Source organism: Ursus americanus, chromosome 21 (assembly GCF_024610735.1).
Source record: "Ursus americanus isolate L20-20 chromosome 21, mUrsAme1.1.p, whole genome shotgun sequence".
Taxonomy (NCBI): Eukaryota; Metazoa; Chordata; class Mammalia; order Carnivora; family Ursidae; genus Ursus; species Ursus americanus.
In genome coordinates this window covers 25,595,964-25,610,363 of record NC_142147.1, presented here as the reverse complement: position 1 = coordinate 25,610,363, position 14,400 = coordinate 25,595,964, and the positions used below count along the sequence as shown (strand labels likewise).

Genomic DNA, 14,400 nt, shown 5'->3' with positions numbered 1-14,400 from the left:
AACCAACTGCAAAAAGACATTCTGGGGACAGCCAGATCATTTTGAAAAGTGCTGCGGGATTTGATAACGTTAAGATTTTGTTAATCTTCTATGCAAACACAGTATTATCACCTAACAAAATGATAAAGTCTCATGATATCTTTAATTGGACTTAAAATCAAAGCCAATGAACAAAATGATTAAACAAATCTAACAAAAAGTGAACTACTGGGGCACCTGGGTGGTTCAGCCAGTTAGGGGTCTGCCTTCTGCTTAGGTCATGATCGCAGAGTCCCAAGATCGAGCCCCGTGTCAGGCTCCCTGCTCAGCGGGGAGTCTGCTTCTCCCTCTGCCTCCTACTCCGCTTGTGTTTTTACTCTCTCACTCTAATAAATAAAATCTTTAAAAAAAATTTTTTTAAAGATTTTATTTATTAATTTGACAGAGAGAGACAGCCAGCGAGAGAGGGAACACAAGCAGGGGGAGTGGGAAAAGAAGAAGCAGGCTCCCAGCAGAGGAGCCTGATGTGGGGCTTGATCCCATAATGCCGGGAGCCGAAGGCAGACGCTTAACGACTGAGCCACCCAGGCGCCCCTAAAAAATATTTTTTTAAAAAGTGAACTGTTAAGTCCAGATGATGGGTTCATCCTATTACTCCATTTTTACAGAAACGCATTTTTCTTTTCTTTAAAAGCAGCAAGCTCGGTCTTTACCCAGTTCAGGAGCAACTGCTGAAGAGAGCACAGCACTGGCCAGAACCAAGCTTCTCAGTCTTGAGTTGATAAATTCATGGCCAGCTAAGCCTTTTCCAAAGAAATACGGGTTCTCCTTTCTTTAGAAGAGCTGACCTCTAGATCTTGCTTTCAAAACTCACCATCTGCTGACCCCACCCCTACTCTGAACCCTTAGAAGGTACCAAGCACTACCATGCCGCTATTGGACAAGACAACTTGCATTACACTCTGGGCTCAGTCTCCGACACGTTCACATGTGGTAACGATCACTATCATCACTGAGCAAGATGGGCCCCATTTCACAGCCTCGAATGACATAAGAGCTCAGAGCCAAACTCTGGTTAAGAAAACCACATCCCCGGATAGTTAAAAGCCTCCACTTACTGATTTAATGGGTTAAAAAATAAGTTTAAACACCTTCAGTGAGTTTACAAAATAAGGCAATATTTGCCAGCCATTGTTTTTGAGTTCATCATTTCTCATCTCGGTATGAATGTTTTATAAGTCACCTTAATTGCTTTGTAAAGTCTGAACTAAGCTGCTTCCCACTAGGCTGGTTCTCTTGGGCTCTGCTGCAAGTAGGATGGCCCCATGACAAGTGGGCCTCTTGCCACACGTGGGCCCATACACACCCATCACCGTGCTGCGGCTTCTGGGAAATGCTCTTCGGCATGGACTTTTCCACAGTGGCATTAGGATTTGACCAAGAAAACAATCACACCCAGCACCAACCTTCCCGGGAACAAATAACAATGCTCCATCAATTTATACGGTCTTGTATACATTTTCAAACACTCTTATATTCATTTCTCATTCGACCTCTGGCAATCTTGTCTCCTAAGTAAACAGAATGGGAATCACAATTCAGATCTTAGGGGTTAAAAGAGATTCCTCAGACATTAGAGTAACGACTGTTAAGTCATTGTTTCTCCAGATCACCAGCTGGTCAGTAGCAGATCAGAGATCAGGATTCAGTCTCCAGTTTCTACTCCAGTGTTTTTTCTCTGTGAAGTTATCACTTCCCGAAAGAGAATCATCTTTGCAAACTCTTCAAAATCACATTTCATTTTCTAAATAAGAAATAAAAAACAAAAAAAAACAAAAAAACTGAGTACATCAAAAATCCCCCAAAAAAGATATTTCACTGCTCACACCTAAAAAGCAGGGTTATAAATAATACCAAACACTGGGTTGTGCTACACAGCCAAGAATCTTGATGGAAGACATTAAGTCTCAAAATTTTACATAGATCAGAGTGTTATAGCGCTTGGAAAAGCACCTAGTAAAGTGCCAAATGCTGAAGCAAGGATCTCTGGCCATAACAAAATGTAAGACATCAGCAGGCAGAGTGCAACTCCCTCTAAAATCAACTCCCTCTTGGCCACGCAGACCATTCTCCTGCCTGAGACAGTCTGACCGCTCAGCTCAAAAAGCTATTTGTGAAAAGAAGTAAGATGCTGTCAATGTCTAGGAGGTCCTCACGAATGAGGTCAGATTTAGAAGAGCTAGTACCAACACAGAGTTCAAGTTAAGACCCAGCGGGATGTGGTAAAGAGTGATGCCGGCCACACTATTACGTCTTCACGACCTATCTTCACGACTTACAAGTGCACAAATGGACATGAAACCAAAAATTGGGGGACTGGCCTCATTACCATGACAAATGTTGCATACTGCATGGTCAGGAGCAGTCTAGACCACCCTCTGCCATCACGGTGGGGCCTCTGCGCTACTCGGATACCGTCCCTATCACGCGGGAAAGCAATGGAACTTTGGGCAACTTAATAACTACCACCCACCCTCTGAGCCTAACTGATCTAAATGACATTTTTGGGAAGAGCATTACGCTTAAGACTTTACAATTTGTGGAACCAATGTAGTCTGGGCAGAAGGAGAATGTGGACAGAAGTGGGTGGGTCCAGAATACAAGACAGTGGGGACAGGGGTCCCCTGACACGCCAGTCACAGGGAGGGTGACCTGGTAAGGGAAGGTCAGAAGGGAAGGCTTAAGCCATGAAACTGCGCAGACTCTCCAACCACGTGTAGAGAACTACTCCCACCAGCTTCCCCCTGGACAGAAAAGACCTACCATTACTCCTTGGGACCCTTCCCTTACCCGCACAGATCTCATTCTTCATGCCATCTGCAAGCTCAGCCACGCCCATCAAGCCTGTGGCTTGATGCCAAGGTCAAGTCTTGCTATTCCCACCTTGGGCCTCACCAGATAAAGCCTATATTCTTGCTGCCCAGACCCTGTGGCCTGACTTCCTGACACTTTCTTATAGGGACTCTTATCCCTTGGCTGGGAATTCCATACACCTATGACCCCCTTGCCTGTACCTCTCTGGACTTACCCAAGCTCAGCCCACAATCCTCCCCTTCATCACATACCTATAGGCCTCCTCCCCATCTGATGAATTTCCACTCCTGGCTTTTCTTGGGCAGCCATGAAGGACAAGGAAGCCAGAGGCTGAAGCCTGGCAAGAAGGGCAGGAAGGTAGCAGCTGCTGACCCAATTCACTCTTCTCCTAGTCCAAGCACTGCTACTACCTCCGCTTTTTCCTCCTCCTCCCCTCCCCAGCGACACCATGAAACCCGACGACTTTACAAACTGACTCTTAGATGTGGCAGCTGGCTTCTCATGAAGGGTCACTGTCACCCAGGTTCAAAAGCACCTGTGTTGCTGCCTTTCATGTTGAAGATCTCTAGGGTCTTCACTGACATTAGGCCAAAGCGACAGGCTATGGCGTGCAAGCACACCCCCAGCTCCATGCGTACTTATATATATGCATATGCAGACACATATACACATATTTAAAGTAAAACAGATAAGTTAAAAAAACAAAGAAACAAACATAGAAAGTCAACACGAACACACCACCACCCCTACTGCTGGCAAGATCTTGTCCCCAAAGTTTCTGGGCAACTGTCACTTACTATTACCTGGTCCGTAACTACTGGCTTGATTCGGAGGCTCCATCCCAGGGGCTTCCTAAAGTGTTTGTTTCATTAGGAGAAAAGGGGAGCGGCAACACTAACCAGTCCAGACACAGGGGACCGTCAGTGAGAGGGATATAATCTCAAGTGGCACCCAAACCTACCTGCAGCATTCTGTCATTCTCCAGCTGGTCAGTGCACCTCAGACACTCACTGAATCCTAGAATGAGATGTCCCCAAATAAGTGTTTTTCTCTCTAAGAGTAAAATGTGGCTCACAAAACAAATGCTCAGAGTCCTGGGAATGCCTGTTCCATGAGGACGTAAGCGCTGCAGCTCCCGGTGAGGTTCCACACTTGGCCATCCTGCGCTGGGGAGAGCGGAGGAGGAGCTGAGGGGAGCAATGGACAAAGCCCAGGGAAGGGAAGAATCAGAATCGTCACTCTTAACATTCAAGGTCCTGAGTCACAGTTGAAACCCACCACCGGAAGTGTTTTACACAGCACTTCCAAAAAATAAAAATAAAGGAACGAAAGAAAGGAAAGATGCCTTTAAAAAGCTGCATTAGCCTCAGGAGTCCCTGGTTAAAACCCTTCCTTCTGTTGGGTGCCTTGAGATAAAAAGCTTCATTTGACTCTCTGGCCAGCTGTCAAATTCCAGCACTTGCCTGGGCTGGGACCAGAACAGTCTCCCATTCAACCGTGGAAAGCATGGGCCCTGCCGGCAGAGCAAGGGTTAATGGAAGCTGACCGCAGCACAGTTGTTAAGGTAATCAATACCACTGAGATACTAAAGCAGCATAAGCCACAATATTGATTGCCAAGCAGATGATAAAACTGTTTATTATGATAATTGCAGGGTCCCTGCAAGATGCTCCCAGCACTTCCTAAAGCTGTTTACAAAACTAATAAAGATTTGCCATTTCAAGGTCTTCCATTTTAACCACCTCCCTCCCCCAAACACCTACCCCTGGCCCACCACCAAAAAAGCAGACCTCACCCCAGGGCTATTAACACGTTCCACCCTGGGACAGCATTCGAGCCTGTCCTGGCTGTGTCATCACTCTCGGGGCCTCTGAGAAGAGGCCTCTCCTTCAGCACCCTCGCCCTGCCCCCAACTTCAGGAAAGAGAGGCCGGAAGCACAGCCGACTAGACACTCAGGGCGTTGAGATTTCCTCCTCAGAGCCCGCCACGTGATAATTACGGGGTTTTATTGATGCAGGGGGCTGCTCTGGGCTCCTTGGACTAACATCCATTTGTTATAACACATTTAAGAAACCACATCACCTTGGTTTGTAATTAAAACTTCTCTGGAGAACTTGGTGGCCATGGAACTAACTGAACACGGTCAAACACCGAGTTCAGAAGGCACACCCACAGACACGACCTGATGGTGACTTTGGCTGCTACACTGGGCCCACGTCTCAAGGTCTGTCATGCCCGATGCAAAAGCCAAGTTTTATTAACAGTGGAAAGTAACTCCTTCTTGGTCACAAACACAGCCATCTGCCTTGAAACCCAAATTTTGAGATTTACAGCACTGTTCATGAGGATTATGGTACTATTTTCCAGAAGAACTAGGCGAATGTGGAAGTTTTTTTCTCAACAGAAGTAGGCATCTCCCAGGTAGAATGATGTTCTTCAAGGTGCTCAAGGGAAAGCCCATTCCATCTCGAGAATAAGTGAGGTAGCGAAGCTTGAAAATATACTGAAAGTGTGTTTTCAGAGTATGCAAGAGGGAAAAAAGGAACCCAAGTTTTGAGAAGAACCCAGTAGCCATTCCATTAGCAATTAGAAGGCAAAACCCCCATCAATCACTCAACCTTTGATAATAGCTCCGGCTCAGTCCATACAGACCAACAGGATTTTACCCACAACAGAATCTGACTGGACTTGGCCTTCAAAGCCACATCTGCAACTTAGGGGACACCACTCTTAGAGTTCACGGGCCAAAGACGATCTGAAGGACATTGTTCCCCCCCCAGCCCCCCCCCCCCCCGAATCAAAGCACAGAGAAATCTTTAACCAGTGCTCCTGCCTCTACCTTGTTCCAGCACCTCAGCTTAGGGAGCAAAACCCCCAGCCTCCGGATTCTCTCCCCTTTCAGCTGTACCTCACAGCCCTGGGAGATCCCTGCCCACAGAGCCTGCCTGTGCATACATATGCATGGTTGAATTCTGTGGGCCAGCAGAGACTCGCACCTCCTCCGTAGGCACCTGTCTGCTCCACCTACTCCCAATCACACAGAAATCAGGAGACTGGAGCCAGTTTTATGCAGAGTAAAATCCTCTTGCCAAAGACCTTGCCATGAACTCAAAGATACCACAGCATGGCTGGAAGGGATGCACCAAGATTAGTTTAACCTGGTTACCTGCTCTTACAAGAGCGACGTGGCAACCAAGAACAGTGGAAGGAAATCTGAGGCTTCCCCATTACTGCATTTCATGAACAATATACTCCTAGGCAAAGTCACAGAGAACAATCACCAACTACTGAGCTCCCAGCTGGACGCCATGCTCACTCACCAGATGCCCATGCGGCCCGTGTGAACAAACACATTCCTGCGTTTGATACCAAGAGAAAGTTGAATATTAAGTGTGACTAATTCTGCTGTTACCTTTTAACCTTGCTTACACATATAGTTGTACTCGCAACAATAACTTGAACAAAAAAAAATATACCCTCAGAATGATACGGTCCACACTTGGAAACCCGCCCAAAATGGCCAGCCAAGCCTGCCTAAGTGCTAAGGACCATTTAGGAGCACTGTAAACCATTAGGGCCATTAGCTCTAATTTGACCTCAACAAAATAAATCAACCCACTAGGAACAAATTTAGAAGCTTTCCAAAGTCAAGTTCTCAAGCCCTGAAGACTCACGAGCACAGTCCACCGAAGGGAACAAAGGCGCAGCCTCTGCGCTACTCTCCTGGCTCCTACCTTCCCTGTAGCTGAGTGATGAGAGCACGCTCAGGTGGGACCAGGACTCAAGAGCCTCCTCTACCCACTGGATCAGGAAGCCGTGACCTGGGAGAGGGGAGGGTCAGCCCGTCCCGCAAGTCAGAACCCACTTACCATTGTAGCTTAAGGGATTCATTCTTGCCTCTGAGTTTACATCACAATTTTCCATCCGCACTGCTGTAAATGTCCTCTTTCAAAGCACGGGGACATTCAGATTTAGTTTCACAATATCCTGATGGGCTTTCAACCATACTCTCACCGCCAGGTCAGAGTTCACCTAGTCTTTGTATCTTTAAATGGGCACGTATCATATACATTAAGAACCAGGACCCCCCCCCCCCACATTAATACATGTATCAACACAACAAATAATCTTTCCAACAAAACTTATAACCATCAGCATATACTCTAAATAAATTTAAATTGCAAAACATCCTAATTTTTCCTCTTTATTCTTCCCTGATAATTACTTACTGCATTTTTTAATACTGATGGCACCGCCTTGACAAAGCAGCAGCAAGTGAAGTAAACTACGGCACCATCCAATTCCACCAGCCAGTGGGAGAAGAGAGCTGAGGACACACATACTGGAGAAGCAGGCAGTCCACGTGTAGGAGTCAACAACCCTTCAGTTGTTTAAATGCAAAAACATACCGTATCATCATTTCACTCATCTGCACAGGACAGAAGGAAGAAACAAGTAGGAAGGATATTGGCAAAACAAGTTAGCAGTAACAGGAGAGCTAGGACACAGCACACAGAGTTCTATAACCCAAGAGTCTAAATTGCTTAAAGCTGAGTAATCCTTTCCAGCTCCACCCAGCACGAATTTCTAGGTATCAAATTATATGTTAATTACAAGAACATGAAGTTATATGGGGGGAGCGGTGTCCGTCAGCACCCGGAGGGGGGGTGGGGAAGTTCCGTAAAATAGTTTCATAAAGCATCTTTCAAGCACAGGCCTGGGCCTCCTTGGCCCAGGAAAGGAAGAGGAATCAGAGGCCCAGGTTCTGGCTCCAAACCTTCCCCTGACAACATCCCATGGCCCATTCGCTAGATCCCTCCAGCCAAACCTTCCTATATAAAGTAACACAGGGTCCTTCTCCTTTCTGAACATTTGTTACCCCAATCAGAAAGGGTTAGGTCGGGGCCCATCCACTTCAGACTCTGTCCAAAGAGGGGCACACACACCGAAGGACGGGAGCGTGGGGAACAGCACTAAATGTCCCGGTGCTGTCCCTCGGCCATCTCAGAGGGTCAGGATGGCACAGCGTCCTCCTGGGTCCTGGCAGTGCCAGAGCCTCCGGTGCTGGGGAGACGTGCTGTACCTGTGACAAGACTGAACAAGGAGTTCCCAAACGGCTCTGGAGCTGTGTCTCCGGCTGCAAGAACGTTATCAACGTAACGCATTGTCACCCTGCCTCTGAGGTCCCCATGGACCGCATAATGATCTCGCCCTGAGGGGAAGGGGGAGCATTCCGGGGAAGTCCAGGCCTGTCCCAATCAGGGACGGGCCAGAGACACAACTGGAACGGAGCACTCGGGGACGGTGCCACCACTGCTTACAGAGTTTAGAGATCCACCCATGAGAGGCTGAGCCTTCTTTCCTTTCCAGTCCTTCCCACTGTAGTCAGCTTTTTTCTAACACTGCACCCAACAGGCAGATACAGGACAGACCCACTTTGGGGTGGGTCAGTAATAAAAAAAAGAAAAAAGAAAAAAAAAGGCATAATACAGCACAGAACAGGCCACAAGCCATGTGCCTTCAGTGGGCATCTCAGCACAGAGGCTGTTTGAAAGCTGTAAGTTCTTAACCAACTTTGGGTTCCTCAGACATGTAATGGGTGTCAAGATCATATTTGCCCCATGTGGTTTTAAGGGTTGGTACGACAGTGAAGTACTTGGCATGCTAGATGCTGGGTCTGCCTCACTGTTAAGGTTCAGAGAAGCAGGGAGTCTCACCCACAGCCCCACAGGTCACGAGAAAGCAACGCCAAGCTTGAGAAAGCACTCACAATTCCAGGCTAGTCTCTTTCCCACCGCTGTTTTCCACTAGCCAGAAGCTGGGTGACAGCAGGCATATGTGGATGAACAGTTAAAATTCAAATCATTATCTATTTAATATCGGAACCAATACAACCAGCCCAAAGCTATGATTTGTTGGGATCACTGCTTGGGATGATGCTAGAGCAAGTATTCAGGGTTTTAATAGTGGAGCCGATGGGGGGGGGGGGAATTAGGGGCTCCTTGGGTGGCTCAGTAGTTAAGCGTCTGCCTTCGGCTCAGGGCGTGATCCCAGAGTCCTGGGATTGAGCCCTGCATCGGGCTCCCTGCTCAGCTGGAAGTCTGCTTCTTCCTCTCCCACTCCCCCTGCTTCTGTTCCCTCTCTCGCTGGCTGTCTCTCTCTCTGTCAAATAAATAAATAAAATCTTAAAAAAAAAAATTAAGCCAACAACATAGTACAGGTGGTAAGAAGATGGGACAGGTTCAGGGAGCTCTCTTGTAGGCCCTGCTGCCCCCGAGAGGCTGAATGGCCCTTCTAAAAGAGTGAACCAGGAAAAGTCACGAGCCGGCACATCCCGGCTTCCTCCATGTATCCATCTATGAAAGGAAAGGCTTCAACCCCCTCCAGGCTTTCTGAGAAAGGTTGTGAGAAGGGTTATGGGCCTCTCTGACCCCTTTATAGTCATCAGTGGCTCACTTCTCCCTCTCCCATCCCCCCAGCAAGGACAGTGCAGCCCGGAGCAGGCCCCCAAGCCTTCCCCGCTAATGCCTTCTTCCTTGTACAGCGATCACAAGAGGGCTGGTTAGTGGGAGGACCTCAGGCTGACCTTTGCTGACAGGCTCCCAGCTCCCTCTGTAAACTGATCTAATGTTAGGCTGGGTAATTAGCAACCAAGTAGTAATTGCAGCTTCTAACTATGTGGGACCAAGAGTGCAAAAATTCCCTGGGGGGAGGGGGTGGCCCTGCTGGGGACCCCAACCCACACAGAGGCATCTGCTAACAGCCAAAAGAAGGGACTCAGCAACATTTCTGAGGGAGGCCAGCATTTTCCAGGTTTTAATTAAAGTGGGACCCGGATAAGTAGACAGCTACAAAAGGAAATTAGTAAATAAAGAAGGGTAACTAAGAAATCCATTGCTTGCCTGCAAGAGCCCATTCAGAAAAGTACAAGCTCTCAAGGCCTATGGTCATGCCCAAGGAACTTTCACTGTGGCCACAGAAGAAACATGGCAGTGGCCTTAAAGAGGCAGCAAAAGAGAAAGGCAACAGGCAGGACGCGCGATGACAACTCCAGGGCTGCCCAGCCTGCGCCCCCTGCCCAGGACACGCCCCTCACCCGCACAACTCACAGTCATCTGCCTCCCACAAGAGCTTGGTCGCCCTACCTTGTACTGAGAAAATCCAAGGCGGGGGCTGTGTGGTCTACCCTAAGGGATCTGTAGGGTCACCTGCTGGGAACACACAGGTCATGTGTTTCAGAGGAGCAAGCTCAGTCCCCACAGGGAACTAAAGAGGCGGGCATTTCCAGTACATTACAGGCACTGCCCTCATGATGACTCTGAAAAGAAATACGACTGCACAAGAGAGAACATGGACAGAAAGACTCAAGAACTGTCCCCCCTTCCTATACAGCAGGACAGTAAGAATCCAACAGCACAAGAGCACGTTCCCTTCTCCCTAAGGGAAACCCTTCGGTTTTCGGCCCCACCCCATCACGATCTGCTTTGTCCTAAAAAAGCTGCTCCGCTGAACTGCCCATGATAACCGCTGAGTCTCTTTCCTCAGAGGCCGAGGTAGCTTTCCCACATGGACTAGATTCTCTGCCAATCTGAATTACACTCGAGACTCTCAACCTTCATCTCCTCTGCCCCTGCACCACCCGAGCGCCCTGGTGCCTTCAAGGCGCTAAAGACTTTCGGCGCTGAACCCAGCGACAAGAACCAGGGTAACAGCAGCCGACGGCACTAAAAGACACTCCATTCCCTTCTCCAAACAATTAATATACTTAATCACTATAGCCCCAACGACAGAGTCCTCAGACACCCCTCTATACACCCGTCCCCACCACGAGCAGCAGGTCTCCACTAGGATCTTTCTGTTCCCCGTCACTTTCTCAGTTTTTAATCCACAACAAGGACTTTACACCACACTGGGGTTTTGTTCTCTCAATCTTTTATGAGGGACCTTATCAAAAGCTTTTAGAAAATACAAGTGAATTGATGCCTACCAGGTCATCTTTATCATTTGAGAATTCTTTATGAAGAAATTACAGACTTGAACGTTGTAAGTGAATATTTAAGACTCGGCATTCACTTGGACACGCAGGTCTGACCCTTCCACATGTAAGCCGCCGCATTAGCTCCGTCTTTGGAAAGATTCTCGTCTGCCTGTCAGGAAGGGATGTGGCCCTCCCAACTTCCTGGTGTGGGGGATCCCCTTGAGACTTTCTGGACCTACTGAGCACCAAAGGCACATAGGGTGTGTCCGAGAACTTCAATCCAACGACTAGAAGTCACTGAGGCAAGGAAGGCCCGGAGGTGGCAGCCCATCTGATTTCGACCTTCCCCCAAGTGGACGGCAGGTCAGCAGCAAGGCTTCCCGGCATCACAGCGGGCCCACACATCCACAGGAAGCCAGCGACGGCTTCTGATTAGTACTGTGCCACAAATTCCGGCCCGAGTGCAGGGACAGGTGTCCCCCTGATGGATCAATTATGGATGCGCTCAGGGCGCATCCAGGGTACTTCCTGATCACCTAAAATTATTTTGTCGGCAAGTTCAAAGGTAAACCATCTAGTCAAATACTTATCTCTTCAAGAGCTGCCTCTGGGTACAATTCAAAAGCTGCAGTGTGAATCTGAAATCCCTGTCTGAAAGCCTTCCCGTCGAGTAAAAGACAGAGTTAAGGTAATCCGTGCTTATACTAACAACACGTTCCTAATCACTGGGGAAATCCTCAGCCTTCAGAGCACACACATCAGCTCCCAGCGCCGCATCTCGACCAAGGCTGGGCTCCTATCGCCACAAATGTAAGCAGGGTGCCTGGTCCTATGGCCGGATGAGACGTGCCTACCCCATCCCCATGACATACTGGTGAAATGCACGAGTCCAGAAAATTGTCTCCAGAATCCAGAGCACTGGGAAATTCTTTATCCTTGGGGAAGACCATCGATGCCAGTCATAACTACACGTCTGTGAAAAGGGTCACCATAAATGAGCTTACCAAACTCCCCCCCCTCACTCAGCACAGACTCTCCAACCTGGGTGTCCTAGAGGCTGAAATGGGAACTGCAGGTCTAGTGGCTCCATTATGGCAATGCGGCAGTTCAGCCTGGACTTAATGAGCTCTTGCAAGGAAACAGGAAGTCTATAAAGTAATTTAAATAACTTCCAGTTCTGAAATAAAGGAAATTAAGCCGCTGGCACGGACCTCTCTGATAGACACCTTTTTTGTCCCTCCAATCACATTCACAACTACAGCTGCCATATTCCTCTCCCCAAAGCCAGCCCCCAAATTCCTCGAAGATGAAACATACAAAGGCTATCTATCAGTCATTGTCAGAGCTCTCCAAGCTTCTGCAGAAACTGTAGACGAGGGACCTGGCACAGTGTGCCGCAAGAACACAAGAATCAGACCCCAAACCCCATGTTGAGTCCTGCCCCTCCCTATCCACATAACCTTGGGTGGATCGCCTAAGTTCACAGGGCCTTGGTAACTCACCGTGACCCCAGGGAAGGTCCTGGTCTGGGCAAAAGACCTTTGAGATTGTGAAGAGGGTCAAAGGAGCACATATGAGAACAGTGCAAACTGAAAATGCAAATAAACGTTTGTATTATTCCGGCCACCAAAGCCCTTAAGCTTCAGAATTTTTCAATTTTCTGTTCAAGAGCCACTGTGCTATCCTTGTCTTCCACTTAACTGTGACTATTTATTCATAGGTTCTTCTACTTTTCCTAAGCCCCTAAATGTAGGTAATTATTTGTGTGGGTAATTACTAGTCCAACTAGATGTGGCTTCCTTATATGCAGGGGCTGTGGCTTTTTATCTTTGGTAACCCCGTGTGTACAGGCCACTGACCGCCACCTAGAAGGTTCCCAACAAAGGGTCAGAATCTACTACAACCCACGCAGTTACCCATTCATTCTCAAGTACCAATACGCTAACAACGATCCATCAACTCTCTGTGGAAAGAGACCAAGCTCGTAACAACATTCATAACTGGCTGTGAGTATACACAAGGGGTGGGGGACTCGCGTCCTCTCCCCACCCCTACCCCCCCATGCAGAAACAGTCCCAACTTCTCACATGAAGAGGCACTGCCCTCCGTGTAAAGCAAGGCACAGTCACTATGACAGTTTCACCTGGTAAACCTAAGCTGTTGGCTGCTAGAGACGGTTTCTGGCCACGGAGTTAAGTTTACTTTATTGATAATAATCAGCCAGATACAGACTGGTTTAACCAGTACTCTGGATGCAGGATCACAAGAAAAACACACTGAAAAGCAACTTAGAGTCGATCTCGTTTTGCTAGCCCTCTAGTTATTACTACTGACAACTCGTACGGTGAACCCTTGACCCTTTGGTAAAAACCATTCCTTGCAGCCAAGAAAGCCTCCCCACCTCTCTCTGTGCATGACGGCAAGATCCGGTGCTATTGAAAGAGAACAGTAGGGCCCTGCTCTAAAAGGGACGCTCCCAAACCAACCTAGGAAAGAAAATCGCCAACACAAACCTAACTTTGCCCTATATAAAGGCATACGTTCTTCACCAACAGGCTCCATGTGCAACTCCTCTACGGCGCCCATCGATGACGGTGGGGTAAGGTCTTACCACCACTGAAGAAGTAAATGGCTGTCTTGCCCATGGGCCTGAAACAATTGGACTTAGAGGGTCCAGAGGTCCATTTGAGCAAGAGTAGTCATCCCCTAAAGGTCCCTCCATTGGGTAAGAGTTCTTTACCCGGAGGGCTACCAGCACTTGAGCAATAATGCTTCCCCGCCCCACCCCCAGGGCTTTGCCATGGTGAACCCCCCCCCCAAGTCCCTGCGCATCTAATGGCACTCGTGCCTCCCCAAGAATGTGGGGCAACTCGTTCTCCGAGCCGTGGCAGCTGTCCCATCACTTTACAGTCAGAACATGGCCGGAGGGACACAGACTGACAAATTTCTGTCCAGGGTGAGTGAATGTGAAACGCAAACACAGATGGCCTCCCACAGCATTCATCACAGGACTCCCGACCAAGAACGACAATGAGCACATCTTGGGGTCTCCCTTGTTCAGCCATCCTTCATCTAAAACGGGAGCCACAGGGTCAGTGGAGCGGGCAACTCTTCATCTCAAGGTTGAGTTCCAGCCCCATGTTGGGTATAGAGATTACTTAAAAAATAAAATCTTTAAAATGGGAGTCACATATATAACTTAAAATTTCTTTTTTTTTTTTAAGATTTTATTTATTTATTTGAGAGAGAGACAGCCAGCGAGAGAGCTAATACAAGCAGGGGGAGTGGGAGAGGAAGAAGCAGGCTCCCAGCGGAGGAGCCCGATGTGGGGCTTGATCCCAGAATGCTGGGATCACGTCCTGAGCCAAAGGCAGACGCTTAACGACTGCGCCACCCAGATGCCCCTATAATCTTAAAATTTCTTAGTAGCCTCTATGTTAACTAAGTTGAATCTAAATAAAAATTTTTTAAAAATTTAGGCAAGAAAAAAAATGTCTTAGTAGCCACATTTAAAAAATGGGGGGAGGGTGGAGGAACAGCTGCAATTATAATTTTTTGAATGTAATCC

The 14,400-nt window shown here is 48.0% G+C and overlaps 1 protein-coding gene across 15 annotated transcripts in view; it reads right to left on the bottom strand.

Annotated features, from left to right (window-relative positions):
* The window catches only part of ZFHX3 (zinc finger homeobox 3), a 1,292,716-nt gene that overhangs the window by 172,170 nt on the left and 1,106,146 nt on the right, over positions 1 to 14,400 (bottom strand). Inside the window, exon 2 of one of the 15 annotated variants that reach the window (XM_087870556.1) lies at positions 7,084 to 7,283. The exons of 13 other annotated variants lie outside the window; for them this stretch is intronic. The gene's annotated coding sequence lies outside the window, so the exon portion shown is untranslated. Of the gene's footprint in view, positions 1 to 7,083; positions 8,834 to 14,400 lie in introns of those variants that run through there. One more of the 15 variants, XM_087870555.1, reaches the window with a different exon arrangement.